Source organism: Heterocephalus glaber, unplaced genomic scaffold (genome assembly GCF_053883595.1).
Source record: "Heterocephalus glaber isolate CG9 unplaced genomic scaffold, H.glaber_assembly_v1.0 deba00000122, whole genome shotgun sequence".
In the NCBI taxonomy this organism is placed as follows: domain Eukaryota; kingdom Metazoa; phylum Chordata; class Mammalia; order Rodentia; family Bathyergidae; genus Heterocephalus; species Heterocephalus glaber.
Window position 1 is genome coordinate 49,493,050 of NW_028258138.1, and position 17,046 is coordinate 49,510,095.

The following is a 17,046-nucleotide window of genomic DNA, read 5'->3' on the forward strand; positions in this document are numbered from 1 at the left end:
CACCCAATAGTTTCAATAGTTTTTGAAAGCTATGTCCTTTCTCCACTGATTTTTTTCACATCTTTTTTGATGATCAATTGAATATGTTTATATTTACATTATACACACACACACACACACACACACACACACGAATCTATCTTTGGACTTTCTATTCTGTTCATTTGACTTATTCCATTGTATTAGTTGAAAACATAGTATTTTCCCAAAAGTATAGTACATGTCAATTGCTGAAAATTTGGAAAGAATCAAGAAGACAAAATTTATCCAAAATCTATTTCTGGTTTTCTATCCAGAACCAAGCCCTGTTTTTTTCTGTCTCTAGGGTCCATAGTTCTTAACTCTATTACCCTCTTCTGATTAATTTTCTTGTATGGACCTTCCTTACTGCCCTAATTTGATGGGGTCTCTCTCCTGGGAATATCTTAGTTGCTGGGCTCCATCTCCCAATGGGAAGAAATCAGGAACAAGTAGATACTGAACAGTGAGTATTTGGCTGGACATGGATTGTGACCACCTGGCTGCCGGGTTTACTAGGTTCCTTCCCTGGGCTTCTTTCCTTCGGGGCAGGGGGAGGGGGGAGGGGGTTAGATACTTTCCTAAGATAGTTTAGTTGCTGGAGCTGAGCTCTCATTAGTGCCAGGATTAAGAAATGACACTGCTTTTTTTTTTCTCCCTCTAAGCAGCTCTGATACTGCATATCATCTGGTGAGCTTCTCATTCAAGTTGCCTTTGTCTGCCTCAGTTTTTCATTCACCCCCTTTTCTGAGTGCTTGCAGGTTCTGGTGAGTATTCTCTGAGCATCGTGTGAGCATTGCTCGCTCTGATCTGCCGTGATGGGTCTCCCCACCTTTCCTTTCTCCTCTCTCTTCTTTTTCCTCTTTCTCATCTCCCCTATTCCTTTCCTTCTTGAAGGCTAAAGATTAGACCAATTATGGTTAGTTTATGTCCATGAATGTGTGTGTGTGTGTGTGTGTGTGTGTGTGTGTATAATAGTCTGAATGTCTCAGGACTAAGAATTCAGCTGGATGCCTCTGGAAGATAAGGTACATTCAAGGTACTGGTAATATATCTATGTAAATAAATACAATATGCTGATGTTAATTTCAACCAGGTTTCAACTATCAGAGAAAGGAGTTACATATATGGAAAATGGGCAGAGGTATGTATGTGAAAGGATGTTGAATATGCACTTCAGTGTTGGACTAAAACTGGAAATTTGACATATATAAAATATGTATTTTATACATAATATGTAGAAGTATCTATACAATTTCTCTCCTACTTAACAGTTTAACCTATTCATCACTTGGTTAGCATGTTTATTTATGTACTGACTATCCTGAGCATCTCTCAGGCAGGTGTCATTTCAACCCATTGATTTTTGTATTGAATAAATTTGATAAAATTGCTGTTTTTGTATTTCCCATTGCATTATAAAAATTAACAAAAATGCAATTTTTGGTCATCTAAAAGTATTTAAGTAATTTGACTGCTAAGTGGTTAATTTATACATAGTTTACATATTGCTATTTTTTTGAGTCATTTGAGAATAAGTTGCAGATCAGATGCCCTATTACACCTGGATACTTCATTTTGTAATGAAAAAATTATGACACTTTCTTACATAACCACAGTATAGTATCGAAGCCAAGAAATTAATATTGATGGAGTATTTTACACACACACACACACACACAAGCACACACACATGCACACTGTTCTCTGAGAGAATCTAGAAGTAATGGTGTCTCAGGAGCAATTAGGCTGCTTAGCTCCCTGATCTTGATTTCTAAATACCATATTCGATGTAAAAGAACCAAGGATATCTGTAGGAATAACTGTCTCCAGGTATAGGGCAAGGAAATAGTAGTTGAGTCTAGAATATCTTCCTGTGGGAGAAAGTAAGACAATACACCCAGAGTTATGGGTATATGTCAAAAGGACACAAGTACCAAATTGAAAGGACTTCTACTTACAGAGTCTGGAAAATTTTAGAATCAAAATTCAGAATTTTACAATGTTACCCCAAATAAAATAGGGATCTAATAATCTATAACTATTAAATAAATACATAGCTAAATAAATAGGAGAATGAAAAGCTTGTATTATAGTTGAATGTCAATTAACAAATGAAAATATAGATTCAAAGTATTTTCTCACAATATATTACTTAAGAAAAATGAATGTTTATAACACATAACTATACAAATTGTAAAATTTACTTACAGTAGAAAATCTGGCAGGCATCATATCACTGAGGGCTAAGTATCACCAGTAATAGACAAATCAATGTCATGTGTCTTCTCATACATTGCAGTGAGAAAAGCACAGCATCATTTTTCAAGTGTTGCCTCCTTGAATGCAAGGATTACAAAGACACATCTTGGGAACCTCAATTGAGAGATACTCTACAAAGTAACTAGTCTGAACTTTTCCATAGAAATCTAGGTCGTGAAAGACAAGAAAGGTAATAATGGAAAGCAAAGTCAGAATAGTGGTTCCACTGCCCTGAGAGGCAGGGATCTATGCTGGTGGCTAATAGACCGGGGTGAGTGAAGGTCCTGATATTTTACCGTACACATAAACTAATGAATTTATCTGTCACTGTGTTTTGGATAATAACAAAAAACATGAGACTCTTGACTCAAGACAAAAAACAGTTCATTATTCACCGTAATAGAAATATTCAAAGTATCAACATTTACAATGGTTCCAGAATCCCAAATTCTAAATATTTGATACACCAAGGGACAATTTATGCCTGAATATGTAATGAATTCCTGGTCTTAAAAAAACCCCAGTATTTTATAATGATTACAAAAAAAACTTTCACCAACTGCTCTAGCAGAAGGTCTTATCTTTATTAAACAAAAAGTCCCCCTTTCGAGGATGAAAATATTATCTTTATTTCCCAAAGTTGTTTGATGTACAAATATTCTTTAGAAGATAGTCTAGATCACAGACTGTTAGTGTCTAAGCTTACAAGGCATGCAGTAACTGAGATATCTGTGGATAATTGTCTCCTAACACGATTCATCCCTTACTTCTCTGACATCTTTATTTTGGACAAACATTTCTGTGAGTATGACACTCCTTCAATCAAACTGATTAATCTCACCAACAGGGCCTAGAAACAAGCCCATTTAATTTGTCTCATATAGCATTTACTAAAGGCAGCCATCAATAGGACTCTATGCAGGAGTCTTACAATATTAACTTCCCTCCCTGCACAAATTTAGATCAAATCAGAGCTGCACAAACGCTATAAAGCATTAGAATCTACTTCATAAAGCCATGTGGCTTTCTCTTTAGGTTGCTTTTTTAACATTTGTACTTGTGGAGAGTATTAATCTTGACTCACCAGGATATATTAGTGATTGTACAGACTCTGCTTTGGTGTGTATGAAGAAAGTCCATTATTCATTATAATCCTAGCCAATGAGTTGAGGCTGACTTGGGTGCTTTTGAAGATCAAGGTGGTGACTTCTATTAAAGTAAGGGATAAATCTTGCACCATTTTTTCTAATTAAGTGATTCCTATCAAGAATTGCCAGCTGGTCCTTTGTGTAGGAAGTACAGGAGCAGGGTCCATTACTTGCTGTTTTCAACAGACTTCTTGGTAAGGTTAAGGGGAATGACTATCAAATTATGATTAGTTCTGTATAAAGATAACAGAACTATAGCAAGTTGAATCTAACATGCTTGAAAAAATTTGAGAGAGAGGCATTGATGGATTTTCTTTGAGGACAGTGGCTCTGGGGCAATTCTAGAAAAAAAAAGTGCCATTAATGTCCTTCCCTTCTCTCATATCTCAGTGTCTAAGGTGTTCCTTCTTCAGGTTCCAGCGTGGTTGCTCTCTTCATGCCTATCGAAGCAATGTGTCCATAACCTCACCTTATTTCCAGTCATCCCCTATTTAAGCTGAAGTTGAGGTTCAGGTGCCAGAGGGGCAAGTACATTTTTATAACGCCTACAGAGATCCTTGTGTCCTCTCTTGGGTTCACACAGGGTACTTTGGGAGGACTTGGTGAGCAGGGTATTCAGCCAAGTGTTCATTATCCTTATGATCTAGGACCATGTCCATCTAACAGGTCAGGCTGTGGGGTGTATTAACCCATCTGGCCTTGTATTGCCAGTAAGGGAAAAATGAAACATCATGCCCCAAGACAGTCAGGAAAGAATCCCAATTTTTCAAAACATGTCTGGATAATCGTGTACAGCTGTCATCTATAATACCAAAGAAGAATAATGCTGAAGAACAATACTAAAGAAGCTGAGAGGTGCTTTCCTTCTGGGGAGAGCAACATTCAGTAACCATCATTATTTATTTATTTATTTTTGGTACCAGGGATCGAACTTGGGACCTTGTGCTTGCAAGGCAGGCAGCAGAACCACTGAGCTAAATCTCCAGCCCAGTAACCAGCATTATTAAGTTGTATGGACTAAGAAGATGAGGAAGACAGAGTCAGAAATGTTTTTAAATAAAACTTATTATTTTAAAGTAATTATAGATCCACACATAATTTGTGGAAATAATGCAAAGAGATATTATCTACCTATTACTCAGTTAACTCCAATGTTATCATTTTGCAGAATTATAGTGCAATGTCTCAACATCTCACAGGTAAAGATACAGAACATTTCAATTATCACAGAAATCTTTCATGTAGCCCCTTTATAACCATATCCACTTCTCTCTATTTCATCCCTCCTTTACCTTGGCAACCATTAATCAGTTCCCCATTTCATAATTTTGTCATTTTAGAATGCTGCATAAGTAGAATTACAACATATATGAGAAACATCCAATCTTTCATATTAAGGATATTATTTTCAGTACATCTATTATAGCCATTCTTTATCCAAGTGTGGAAGATTTCTCCTAATACCATTTATCTGAGAATTTTTATGGGGCTAACTTTTATCAAATCTTGTTTCTACATTGATTGATATGTTCCTGGAAAGTTTTTCTTCCTTAGGGTGTTGATATTGTGGGTTGCACTCCACTGATTGATTTTGGAATACTGAACAAGCCTCATATCCCTGGGAAAAAATCCACTTGGTCATATAATATAATTATTTTTATATATTAATGAATTTTATTTTCTATTGTTTTGTTAAGGACGTTTTCCACCTTCTCCTAATTATAGCCTGGTTTCACCTAGTAAGTGTGGAAGATAGGATTCCAACTTGGCCTTTGTTTGGGTGTGGGTATGAGTGAAGCTAGTTTTTACTATAATGTTTGGTGGAGTGAAGTGGCTTGGTATTAAAGGGTTTCTTTTTGGGGGGGAGGGGGGGCTGTGCCTTGGCTATAGAGAAAGTAAGTGGGCTTTTGATAGTAGTGTATGTGTGTGGATCTGCCTGCCTGTCTGCTGACATTTCTGAATTATTGGTTACAGTAGCCAGTTTACATCACTGTGACAAAATATCTTAGATAAACAACTTATAAGGAATAAGAGTTTATTTTGGCTCATGATTTTTTTTTCCCCATTAACCTTATTGGTACATTTTAGGTATAAAATACAATTACATTAATCATTGGGATCTTGTACCATTACATGAGTCTCTTGCTTCTTATTTTTTGTCCCCTTCCCTTGCCCTGCCTTCACCCTCTTCACCCTTCCCTATTTGCAAAGACCTTGTTTCCATTTTTTTCCTCTTCTCATATTTTTTCCTTTCCCTTTTTTCCCTTCCCCTACCCCTCCCAATTCCCCTACTCTTTTAGACCTTTTCTTCCTGTTATACAATATCAGTTATACATTTTTTTAATTACAATATTAAGATCTAGGAGACATTACCACAGATTTTACAGAATTTAAAAGGATATACAAAGCATATTTCAAAAATCTTTTTTGAAATAAATTTGACAACTTCTAAGAAGTACCTTGGAAGACAAATTAATGAAACTAACTCTGGAGGAAATATAAAATTTGAATAGCACCTATTAAAGAAAGTATATTCCTACTTTGAAAACCTACCTGTATGACAACAGCAGGCTCATAAACATTTTAACTGATAAATTATATCAAACAAAGCAGAAAAAAGAAGGAACACTTCTCCCCTCATTTTAGGACATCAACATTGTGCTAATCCTAAAACTGGATAAAGATAATAAAAGAGAAAAGTATGAACATAGATAGAAATTTGTTTAACGAAACAAACTCTTAGAAGTCAGATCTGGCAGGATGTAGAAAGTGGTTTTGTTATAGGGATGGCAGCATTGGTTCAGCATTCGAAGATCCACCCCCAAATGTCATCATTTTAACAGAGGAAAGGAAAAAGCCATATGATCCTGTCACTAGTTGGAGAAAGAGTATTGGACTAAATTCTACAGCTGTTCATGGTAAAAGCTATCAGGAGACTAGAAGTAGAACAGAACCTTCTCAACAGATTAAAGACATGTACTCCATACTTCCAGTGAGAATGCCTTATATGAATGGAGAAGATACAATGCTTTCTCCTTAAGGTGGGGAACAAGGGCAGATATACTTACTCTTTATCTGTCCATTAAACTTTGAAACCTAGGCCCCACCAAAATAGTCTGGCAATAAAATGACACAACTAGGATAGGATTGGCATGGCAGAAGCAAAATCTTTATATGTAGATGAAATGATCATCTACAGAGAAAATACTAAGAAATCTCTAGGAGCCCCTAGAACTTGCATTTGAATTTAGCAGGATTAGAAAACACAAGGCATATATAAAAATTCAGGTCTGTGTATACTTGCTATAAATAAAGAATTGGATATTGAAATTTAAAAGTTATGTAGGAGTACAAAGGACATAGAAAAGTTAAAAACAAAATAAAAAACAATAACAGTGCTGGAAGAAGTTTAGTACCTAATTTTAAGACTTCTTCTAAAGCTACAGTAATCAAGGCAGTGTTGGTGTAAGGAAAGACATATAGATCATTTGAATAAAACAGAGAATCTAGAAATAGAATCACACATATATGGTCCACTGAGTTTTGAAAGATTATTTAACATTAGCATTTTATAGATTATAAACTCAATTCAAGAGCCGAGGAAGAGATAGTGTTTTCAGCAAATGGCATTAGAATACCTGATATCCATATATAAAAAATTAACCTCAACCCTTTTTTTCCATATATGAAAATAACTTGAAGGGATCTATGAACCTAAATAAGAAAGCCTAAAAGTATGAAACTTTAAGAAGAAATTATAAGGGAAAATATTTATGAATTCAGGGTAGGCAAGAACTACCTTGATGTATAAAAGAAAAAAATTGATAAATGAGATTCCATCAAAATTTAGAACTTTAAATGACATCATTAAAATGAAAAGTAGTCCTTAAACAGACCATATTTCCAATGCATTTAACCTATGACCAGAATATATAAAGAGCTCTTACAGCTCATTAATAGACAACCCAATTAAAATGTAGACATAAGAAGATGATAAATAGCCAGTATAGCACAAGGAATGGTGTGCAACTCTAGAATCAGAAAAATACTAATCAGTGCAACAATAAGATTGAATTATACACTCATTAAGGAGATGAAGTCAAAAGTTTTAAAAGCCTTGTCATGACTTTTACTTTTTGTTGGATTCTCCCCCTTTGCATTTAATTTGTCACTCCCAATGGATTCATTCTGCTGGGTTTCCTGAGGTTGTGATCCTCATCGTCTTTTCCTAGGATATTGTCTAAAATTTTTTGGAGGGCTGGTTTGGTATTCATGAAGTTCCTGAGGTGCTCTTTATCATGAAAGTATCTTATTTCTCCATCAATTTTGAAAGATAGTTTGCAGGGTACATCAATCAGGGTTGAAGGCTGTTTTCCTCTAGGGCTTGAAATACATCACTCTAAGCTCTTCTTGCCTTGAAGGTTTGCATTGATAAGTCTGCTGTGATTCTGATGGGCTTTCCTTTGTATGTGATTTGTTTCTTTTCTCTCACTGCTTGTAGAATTTTATTCTCCTGTTGGATTTCTGGAATCCTAACTACTATATGCCTATGTGTAGATTTTTTTGATTAAGTCTAGCTGGAGTCCTATATGCCTCACTTATCTGTATGTCAATTTCTTTTCCCCTCCTTGGGAAGTTTTCTGCCATCACTTCTGTAAAGAGTTTTTTTATGTCATCTGCACTCTCTCCTCTTTCTTCATTGACTCCAGTCTTATGTTATTCTTCTTTGCATTGTCTAACAGCTGCTGGATTGATTTCTCGTGCCCCCCCTTAAAATTTGAAAGCAATTTTTCTTTTCCTGTTCACTAATTGCAATCTTATCTTCTATATGTAAAATTATATCCTCACATTGGTTCATTCTGCTGAGCAGACTTTTGATGGAGTTTTTAATCTCTTGGAAACCTGTTTGCATCTGTTGTATAGATTCCATTTGTTTCCTATGTTGGGATTCCATCATGTTCCTCAGATCCTCTATTTTTTTATCTGTGTCCTCTCTAGATTTATTAATCATGTCTTGCACCATGAGCAAAATCTTTGCTGTTATCAGTAATTATTTCTGATTTCATTTTTCCCACATCCTCTTTTGTTGCTAGTTCAGAGAGTCCAGGTGGTTGAGTATCAGATTGTTCCATCTTGTTTCCCTTTGGGGTTGCTCTAGGCTATCTGGAACTCTGTTTTTGAGGCTTGTTTATGTGTTTTCTCATTTCCACGGGGCGGGGGGTGCTTCTGGGGCAAACACATCTCACCTTCTCTGTCCTAGGAGCTTGGGGTGGCAGTGGGGGAGCTTCCTTCCGGGTTCTGGGACCAGCTCACCTTCTCTGCTGTAGGAAGCTGGGATTTTGGTTCATGATTTTAAAGGGCTCAGTCTATGGTGGGTTGACCCTGTCCCTTTTGGCTCTGGGGTGAGGTAGAGCATTCTGGTAGGAGTTCATGGCAGAGCAAAGCTACTTACTTCATGGTGGTCAGAAATTACAGAAAGCGAGGATGCGTTAGGGACGTAGCATTCTTTCACGAACTTTCCCTAAATGACCTATCTTCCTTCCACTTGGCCCAACTTCTAAAAAGTTCTATAACTTCCCAGTAGAGCCATGGGCTAGGGGCCAAGTCTTTGACACATGGGCCTTTGAGGGGACATTCCAGATCCAAACCTCAGCACTGGCATTGTCACCTTAAAGTCTGAGAAAATGAAACAAAAGTAAAAGTGAGGAACACACCATCATGTTGTTCTTGGGTTATAAGATTTCCAGCTAGTCTATCTTCTTTTATAAACCTTCCAGAGTCTTACACTGGTTTATATATAAGTCCAGGACTTTAATTTGTGCATAGCAGAAGAGTGGGAAAAAATTAAGTCTATTCCATCTTCCCACAACGAGCAGGAATCTTTTTCAGTAGATTTTAGTTGATGGTAATGAGTATAGAATATTGATCATCACCTGCACTATCAGCCCATTTTTGAGTTGCTTCTATGATAACAGGTATGTCATTACAAGTGATATGGAAATCTGAACACATGACACAGATTATTGCTTCTTTGTATTTTTCTTTAACTGCCAGAGGGATTAATCAATGTGACTCCCCTCACATAGTCCCACTTGGTGAACAAGCCTCTGATTTTCTTTTTGCATCACTTCTGGCATTATGATAACACTTCAGTCAGGTCCATAGAAACTGAGATGTCTGACTACACAATTATGGCAGACAACTCTCACATGGCTCCCTGATCTTCATCCCCTGACTTTTAGGAGGTGCCCGAGTGGGAGCTAAGGGAACCCTCTTGCTGACATCCAAATTGAAATTGGGGATTTAGCCCTATAATTCCAAAGAAATGAATTCTGCAAAAATTTGAGGGAGCCTGAAAGCAGATTCTTGCTCAGGGGAGCCTGCAGAGAGAGCACAGTCCTGCTGACACCTTGACTGCAGTGTTGTAAGTATCATATCCAGCCAAACCATGCCTGGATTTCTGACCTTCAGAAACTGCAATCATGTTTGTGTGTTATTTCAAGTACTAAGTTTGTGGTAATCTGTTATACAGCAATAGATAAAGGATACATCAAGCACTAGGACCGCTAGGATTATACAAAGTGAAATCTTTGTTTTTTAAAAAAAATTTAACAGAATTACCTGTCTTTGGAGTCCTTATCTTTTTAGTTAATTTTATTGGTACACTTTTGATATACATAATGATCACAGTCATCACAGGGAATTTGTACCTGTACATAATATATCTTGATTCTTCTTTTTCCCCCATTTCTTTCCCTTCCTTTTAACCTTTCTTCCCCTCCTTATTTATAAAAGCTTTGCTTCCATTTTCCCACTTCTATTCCCTTTTTTTCTTTTCCTTTCTTTCCTTTCCCCTCCCCCCTCCTTTGTTCCCTTTCTCATTTGAATATTTTCTTCCTACTTCCCAATATTATCATTCATTTTTGGTTCTTATTGTGCTTTCAGTTTCTTACACAAGGGAAGCAATGTGTGTGCAATTTATTTCACTTAAAAGTATGGTCTCAAGGTACACCCATTTACCTAAATATGTCAAGTTTATTCTTCTTTATGGCAGAGTAGTACTCCATTGTATATAAAGATCACATCTTTTTTATCCATTCATATGATGATGGGCATCTGGGCTGTTTCCCAAATTTAGCTATTACAAACTGTGCTGCTGGAAAAATGGGTATGCATATATATGATACATTTAACTCTTTCAAGAAGATACCAAGAAGGGGAATAGTAGGGTCAAATGGAATCTCTAGTTTCAGTTTTTTTTGAGGAATCTCCATATTGATTTCCATATTGGTTCTACCAATTTATACTCCCAGCAACAGTGGAGAATGGTTCCTTTTCCCCCTCACATTCCCACCAGCATTTGTTGTTGATTGATTTCTTGATGATAACCATTCTGGAATGAAATAAAATCTCAATGTTGTTTTAATTTGCATTTCTTGAATGACCAGTGATGTTGAATATTTTTCATATATTTATTTGCTGCTTTTACTTCTTCATCTGAGAAGTGTCTATTCATTTCATATGCCCATTTTTGGATTGGGTCTTTAAATTTGGGATTCTGATTTTTTTGAATTCTTCATATTTTCTAGTTACTAGTCCTTTGAGAAATAGCTGGTAAAAATTTTTTTTTCTCATTCTGTGGCTTGTCTCTTCACTTTTTGGTGAAAGTTTTGGACAACAGAAAGTAGAGGGCCTCACAATAAATTCTGACCCTACACCAGTGACTAATGACAGATGAGTTTTTGTATTCCTAATTAAGCAATGCAAACATTTGTTTGGAGGCATACATGGCTTGCTGGGACAGGCTCTGAGTCTTTGTTTCCTAATGTGAAAATGGAGATTATAATATCTACTTCATGAAGTGTATGTAAGAATTGAATATGATAATGCAGGTGAAAGCTGTTTAGCATAGCGCCTGGCACTTTCATGGTGTGCAGCTCAGTGTGCCTGGCTCTGACCTTGTTAATATTGTATGAGATATGTTTCTATCAACATTCATGCATCACAATACCAATTAATTTGCAGATCTCTTCTCTGCTCCTGCCCCCAAAGATTTTTCAAGCCTTTTCCCCAGATCAAAGCATTCTTTGATGCAGTCCTCTCTTAATTCTTACATTGCAAAGAAACATTTTTTAATTTTCCTACAACTATCAAACACACACACACACACACACACACACACACACACACATACACACACACACACCCAAAAAGCAAAACAAAACCAAGTCCATCAAATCACTTCTATACCCACTCCTGGGCTACCATGAAGAAACCACCATATTTCTGCTTAATAAAGAGTTCAATGAAAGATTCATTAATTCGCCAAGAAAAGAATACCACAACCAAAGAGTAGGCTCTTAGACTCTGTTGTTTGCTCCCCTAAGCAAGTGGGGAGGGTGAAGCCAGAGGCGTCCCCTGAGAGCCCTTTGGAGGCCTGGGAATCCCACAAGGAAAGGCAGGGGACTTAGCTTTTTTCATCACCCAAACTGCCAGAAGTCATCCTGTTTAAATTAGCAGGTCTAACTACCTAAAAAGATGTGCCCGATAGGGCCAGGACACGAGCACGTTCTGGGTGTCACTCGGCCCTTTCTTCACTCCCTCCTGTGCCTGCCGCCACACAGTGCCACATCACCAACTCCACTGCACTTCCAGGTTCCTTAGGAGGATACAGGGAGCTGGCCCGGTGGGCGGGGGCGGCCCGGGGCCCACAGGAGTGTCGGACCGTTCAGCCAATAGGTTGCAAGTGCGGAGCCAAGGCCACCAATGAGCTGGAGCTTCTTCCAGACAGGACGGGTCAGGCTTATTACTCGCGGAGGGACCAGATGAAGCACATCTGGACAGCTGTACTAGGAGACTGTGACCTCTTTGGGGGCAGGACGTCACCTAGGCACGCCCCCCACGTCGTCTCCTTCTAGCTATTTATTATTTATTCACTTTCGCCAAGAAGCAGCCAGGGCACCAAGCTTGAAACTTTTTCTTCCCTCACCCTCGTGAGAGAAGGACCAGGCCGGTTCAACATATAATTTAATTTTCAGCGGGCTCTGGGACCAGAAGAACACAAATAGCAACAAAAGCCCAGCCGCGGCCTGATTTTAAACTGGCAAAATTAAAAAACAAAGTTTGGGTAAACAGCAAGTTGGGTAAGTTTTGAATACGTGCTGGATATCATGTTTCTCCTGCTGTGATCTCTATCCTGTCTTTTTGCAGTTCTCACCAGCCTTGTCTCATTAGAAGAGAAAAAATATCTCTTGCTGGCACACACTACACAGACATTTCGCTTCCTCCTCATCTGCTTTGCGAACATTAAATTTTTTGTCTGCTGTTTATATTTTGGGGTGTGGTAGTATAAGATTTGTTGGGGATAAAAGTTTGATTCGTATTTTGTTGTAAACCGCTCATAACTCTAAAGTTGAATGATCTGTTATTTTTCCCTTTGAGAATATTGTATACATTCGTAAAGTCTGAAATCTTTATCCATCCTCTACTCCCTGCTTTGATGGGAGATTGAGAAAATTATCTGGCTTATTCAGAATTAACACAGCTTTTGCTTCTGTTAATAGGATGTTTGCTAGTAAGGTATTTAAAACTTGGCTTATGAAGAGAATTGTCAATCGTTCATTTAAATTTAATGTAATTGTAATCCAAATATGTATTTTCTGTTTTCCCCTATTTCCAAATACTTTTATGATTGTTAAAAAGAATAACTAAATATAAAATATTTATTTATATAATATTTATATATAAATATTTATATGATATAAACATGATGGTGTATCTATAAACTTATAATTGTATGTTCAACTTATAATTCTATCAAAGTAATATTCACAGTGATTGTTATATGTCAGTGTTTGCAAATATTTCTGGTTTATATTTCAAGATTTAGAAATGGAATGATGGAAAACGTTGAGCTAGGTATGTAATTGAGGCGGTCTATATCTGAGACATCTATAATTTCCTTCTGTATGAAAGAATGTTTTAAATTTGAGATTTTGCTACATGTTATTTACTTCCATGGGCAATCTGACCAGAACTGATTTTTAATTTCCAGCATAGAAAGAACTAGGTTGGAATTTGGCACTGAAATTATACATTGTAGAATGTGTTTTTGATTCAGAAAGGCAATGTACACAAAAGGGTGGAACAACTGAAGTGGGTTTTGGAGATACTAGGTGAGAATGAATATTACTGCAGAGAAGCAATGTTCAGAGCTAGTTATTCAGTTTCATTTCACAACCTCATAGCATGACCTGGGGCAAGTTATTCAGCCCATCTGTGCCTCAGTTTCCTGCTCTGTAATATGCTAATAATACTAGCAGTACTCCAGGGGCCTGTCTATAGGACTGAGTTCACATATGTACCACACTTAGAAAAGTCTGATACTTGCTATGTCTTTGCAATTGTACTCATTCTTCCCAGTCTTCCTTCCCAGCTTTCCTTTCTGCATATCAGTTCCCCCAGTAGCCATTCTGACCACTGTGCCAGAAATTTGCATTTGGTTGCTGACCACTTGGTAGTGGTGAGAGATTGTACAGAGGAGTGAGTCTTTCATGGGAAGTGAGGTAGAATTGATCAAGGGGTTTACATTTAAAAGATTCTGGATATGCTGAGGATATTTTAAAAGGCCATTTGATTGTATGATGGCTTTACAGAAGAGTTGACATTTTTGGAAATAAGTTTGTCGATCTGTTTTAGTTGGAGTGGGAGGTGGAGAGATCAAAGAGAGCAGAGGTATTCTAGGAGTAAGGGGAAGCAGGGACAAAGACATAGTGGCTGCAAAATGCAGAGCTATCCTGGAGACCTCAGGGCAATCTGTAGGAGGTTAGTGGAAGGAAAGGTTGGAAAGTGGAAGAAGTAGGAGAGCACGGCATAGAGTTTCAGATGGAGAAGGAGAGGTTTGGGAGTTTGATTGGTGGAGGCTGGTTACCTGAGCTGGCAGCAGTTACGTAGTAGAGATGTTTCTAGAAGAATCCATGTCTTGGGTCCATTTTCTCCTCCTTGGCCCGCATGCTTTCCTCAGCTGCTGTACTGCTTCAGTGACCTTAATTCAGCCTGGGGCAGGCAGGGCTGGGTATAAGCCAAAGCCACATGTTTTGAATACATTCTATGGTGGTTGTCCTGGAGCTCTGTTTAAATGATATGAAGCCCCAAGCCATTAACCAGGCCACTTTGTGTTAACAGGTCACACTCTGAAGTCTTTGTCATAGGCATGACTGTTATAACCATCCAATGTCCTATTACATTGTGTACAGAATCACTTTCTCTTCCTGCTTATGGAATCATCACAAGTAATCACATGTTAATACTTATAATTTAATAATTTAATTTTATACTTTTATAATTTAATCTTATACTTTTGTAATTCACTAATCTAAATAATACCTACAATATACACCTAAGTTCGGAGTTCTCTTGCCTTCTATTTCTTGAGGACATTGTGCTGTGGCAGAGATATGTGCCCTCATGGACTCTTGACCACCTGCCTGACCTCAGGCAAGACATGGAACCATTATAGCTCCCTGAGCCATCATCTGTGAAATATTCTCTAAGGTCTTTTTCCCTTGGATGATTATTTTCTCTTCTCATCTCATCCCTAGAACAGTCTGCTGCTCATAGTCTGTTGCTCACAGATTTGATACATCTATAGTAACATTTTCTGATCACTTAATACATAGCAGATGTTGTTCTGAGTGCTCTACATGTCTTAGCCCATGACTTTCAGGGTTGGTACCCGCTTGTGTCCTGTTTTTATGATTGAGGATACAGAGTCAAAGACAGGTTGAGAAACTTACTCACAATTAGTGAATAATGGCAGATCCAGTAATGCGCAGTCCAGCTCCAGAGACCAAGCCTTGGTCATTATGCTGCACTGCCTCAGGTGTGTGAGTAGCTATGACTGCTCTTCTTGTTTGTGGTGATGACAATGAAGAAGTCCAAGAGATAAGAATCATTGGAGGCAGAGGCACATTTGGAGAGACAGAGTGGATAACATTTGGCTGAAGGCTCCAGAATATCAACCAAAGTCTTGTCTGTGAGATGCACTCCACGCAGAGACAGGAAACATGTTACTTGTTTATTAGCTGGATCTCATTGCAGGTAAACATTCTGTCTTTTATTTTGTTCGGACAGAACCCACCATAATACCTAGACTTGTAGACATTCAATGAATGTCAGTTAAATGATTGTTCCGGTTTAAGAGAGGAAGTTGTAACCATGGTACTTTTATGAAAAATATATAAACTATGAAATATTCCAAGGCTTGTTAAAAATGGGGTAGATGAGAGGTAAACATTGCAGTTCTACTTCTTGGGCATCTTTTTTTCTCATCTTCTTTTGTAGAGAAACAGTGGCTTAGGGGTAAAGATTTTTCATGGTGAAGGTCAGGGAAGGGCTGTTTTAGGTGAAAAATTATTACTCACGCCCAGTCTGGATTGGAAATCTTTCAGGGAATTCATTCCTTAAATTTTTGTAGATATTGAATCAACTTTAAAATATTACTTGAAAAAAATTTAACTTGCTCTTTATTTCATTATTTTAATGTAGTCACCTGTTTCTCTGTAGCATAGGAACTAAGCAAGCACATAGGCTTTCTAGTAAGGGTTTGAATCCCAAATCTGCTTCATGCTAGTGTGACCTTGAGCAAGTCACTTTCTCTAGGATGCTTTATTACCCATAAAATGGTGCTATCCAAAGGCATTACCAGACAAATTTCATGTAAAGCATTTTAGCATAGTGACTGGCTTATAATAAAGACTAAGTATAAACAATTAATCTTTTATTATGGTGTTTTTATATATGTATATCATAAATATATATTTCATATGTGATACAGATTTATACTTATATATTTATGTATGTTCATGTTTATATATTACTTATACATTTTTTTCTATTTTTGGTACGAGGGATGGAACTTGGGTCCTTCTGCTTGCGAGGCAGGTGTGGAACCACTGAGCTAAATCCCTGGCCTTACTTATACATTTTTGTACATTTTCAAGAGGACAATTGAATGGCATTAAGTGCACTCACTTTGTTTTGCAGTCATTGCAATCATCCATCCCCTGAACTTTTCATTTCTCAAATTGAAGATGCTGTACTCACTAGTTGAACAATATTCAATTGTATGTGTATATCACCTTTTGTTTATCCATTCATCCACTGGTGGATAGATTCGGGTTCTTCCCATCATCTATGGTGGTTAATTTTGTGTGTCAGCCTGACTAGGGAATAGATATTAGCCCTAGTTTACACAAGTAGTACCCAGATATTTGGCCAAATGTTATTCTAAATCTTTCTGTGAAGATATTTTTTAGATAAGATTTACATTTAAATCAGTAGCTTGAATATGCTCTTTACAATATGGATGGGTCTCAAGCAATCATTTGATAGTCTCCAAAGAAAAAGACTGAATCTATTAAAGAGGAGATAATTCTGCCTCAAAACTGTGGAGTTAAGACTGATACGTCATCTCTTTCTTGGGCTTCCAGCTTGCTGGTCTACTCTGCACATTTTGGATTTGTCAATCACTGCAATTTTGTGAATCTGTTACTAAAATAAATAACATGCTCCTCATTATGAATAATGAGAGTATGAACATTAGTGTACAGATATCTAT

General features: G+C 37.3%; 1 protein-coding gene across 3 annotated transcripts in view; it reads left to right on the forward strand.

The window, feature by feature from the left end:
* Positions 1 to 12,230: 12,230 nt before the first annotated feature.
* Positions 12,231 to 17,046, forward strand: part of Tmem45a (transmembrane protein 45A) — a 100,721-nt gene continuing 95,905 nt past the window's right edge. For 2 of the 3 annotated variants that reach the window (XM_087214316.1, XM_004857978.4), the window contains exon 1: positions 12,232 to 12,571. The gene's annotated coding sequence lies outside the window, so the exon portion shown is untranslated. Of the gene's footprint in view, positions 12,572 to 17,046 lie in introns of all 3 variants that reach the window. The other variant, XM_013077074.2, reaches the window with a different exon arrangement.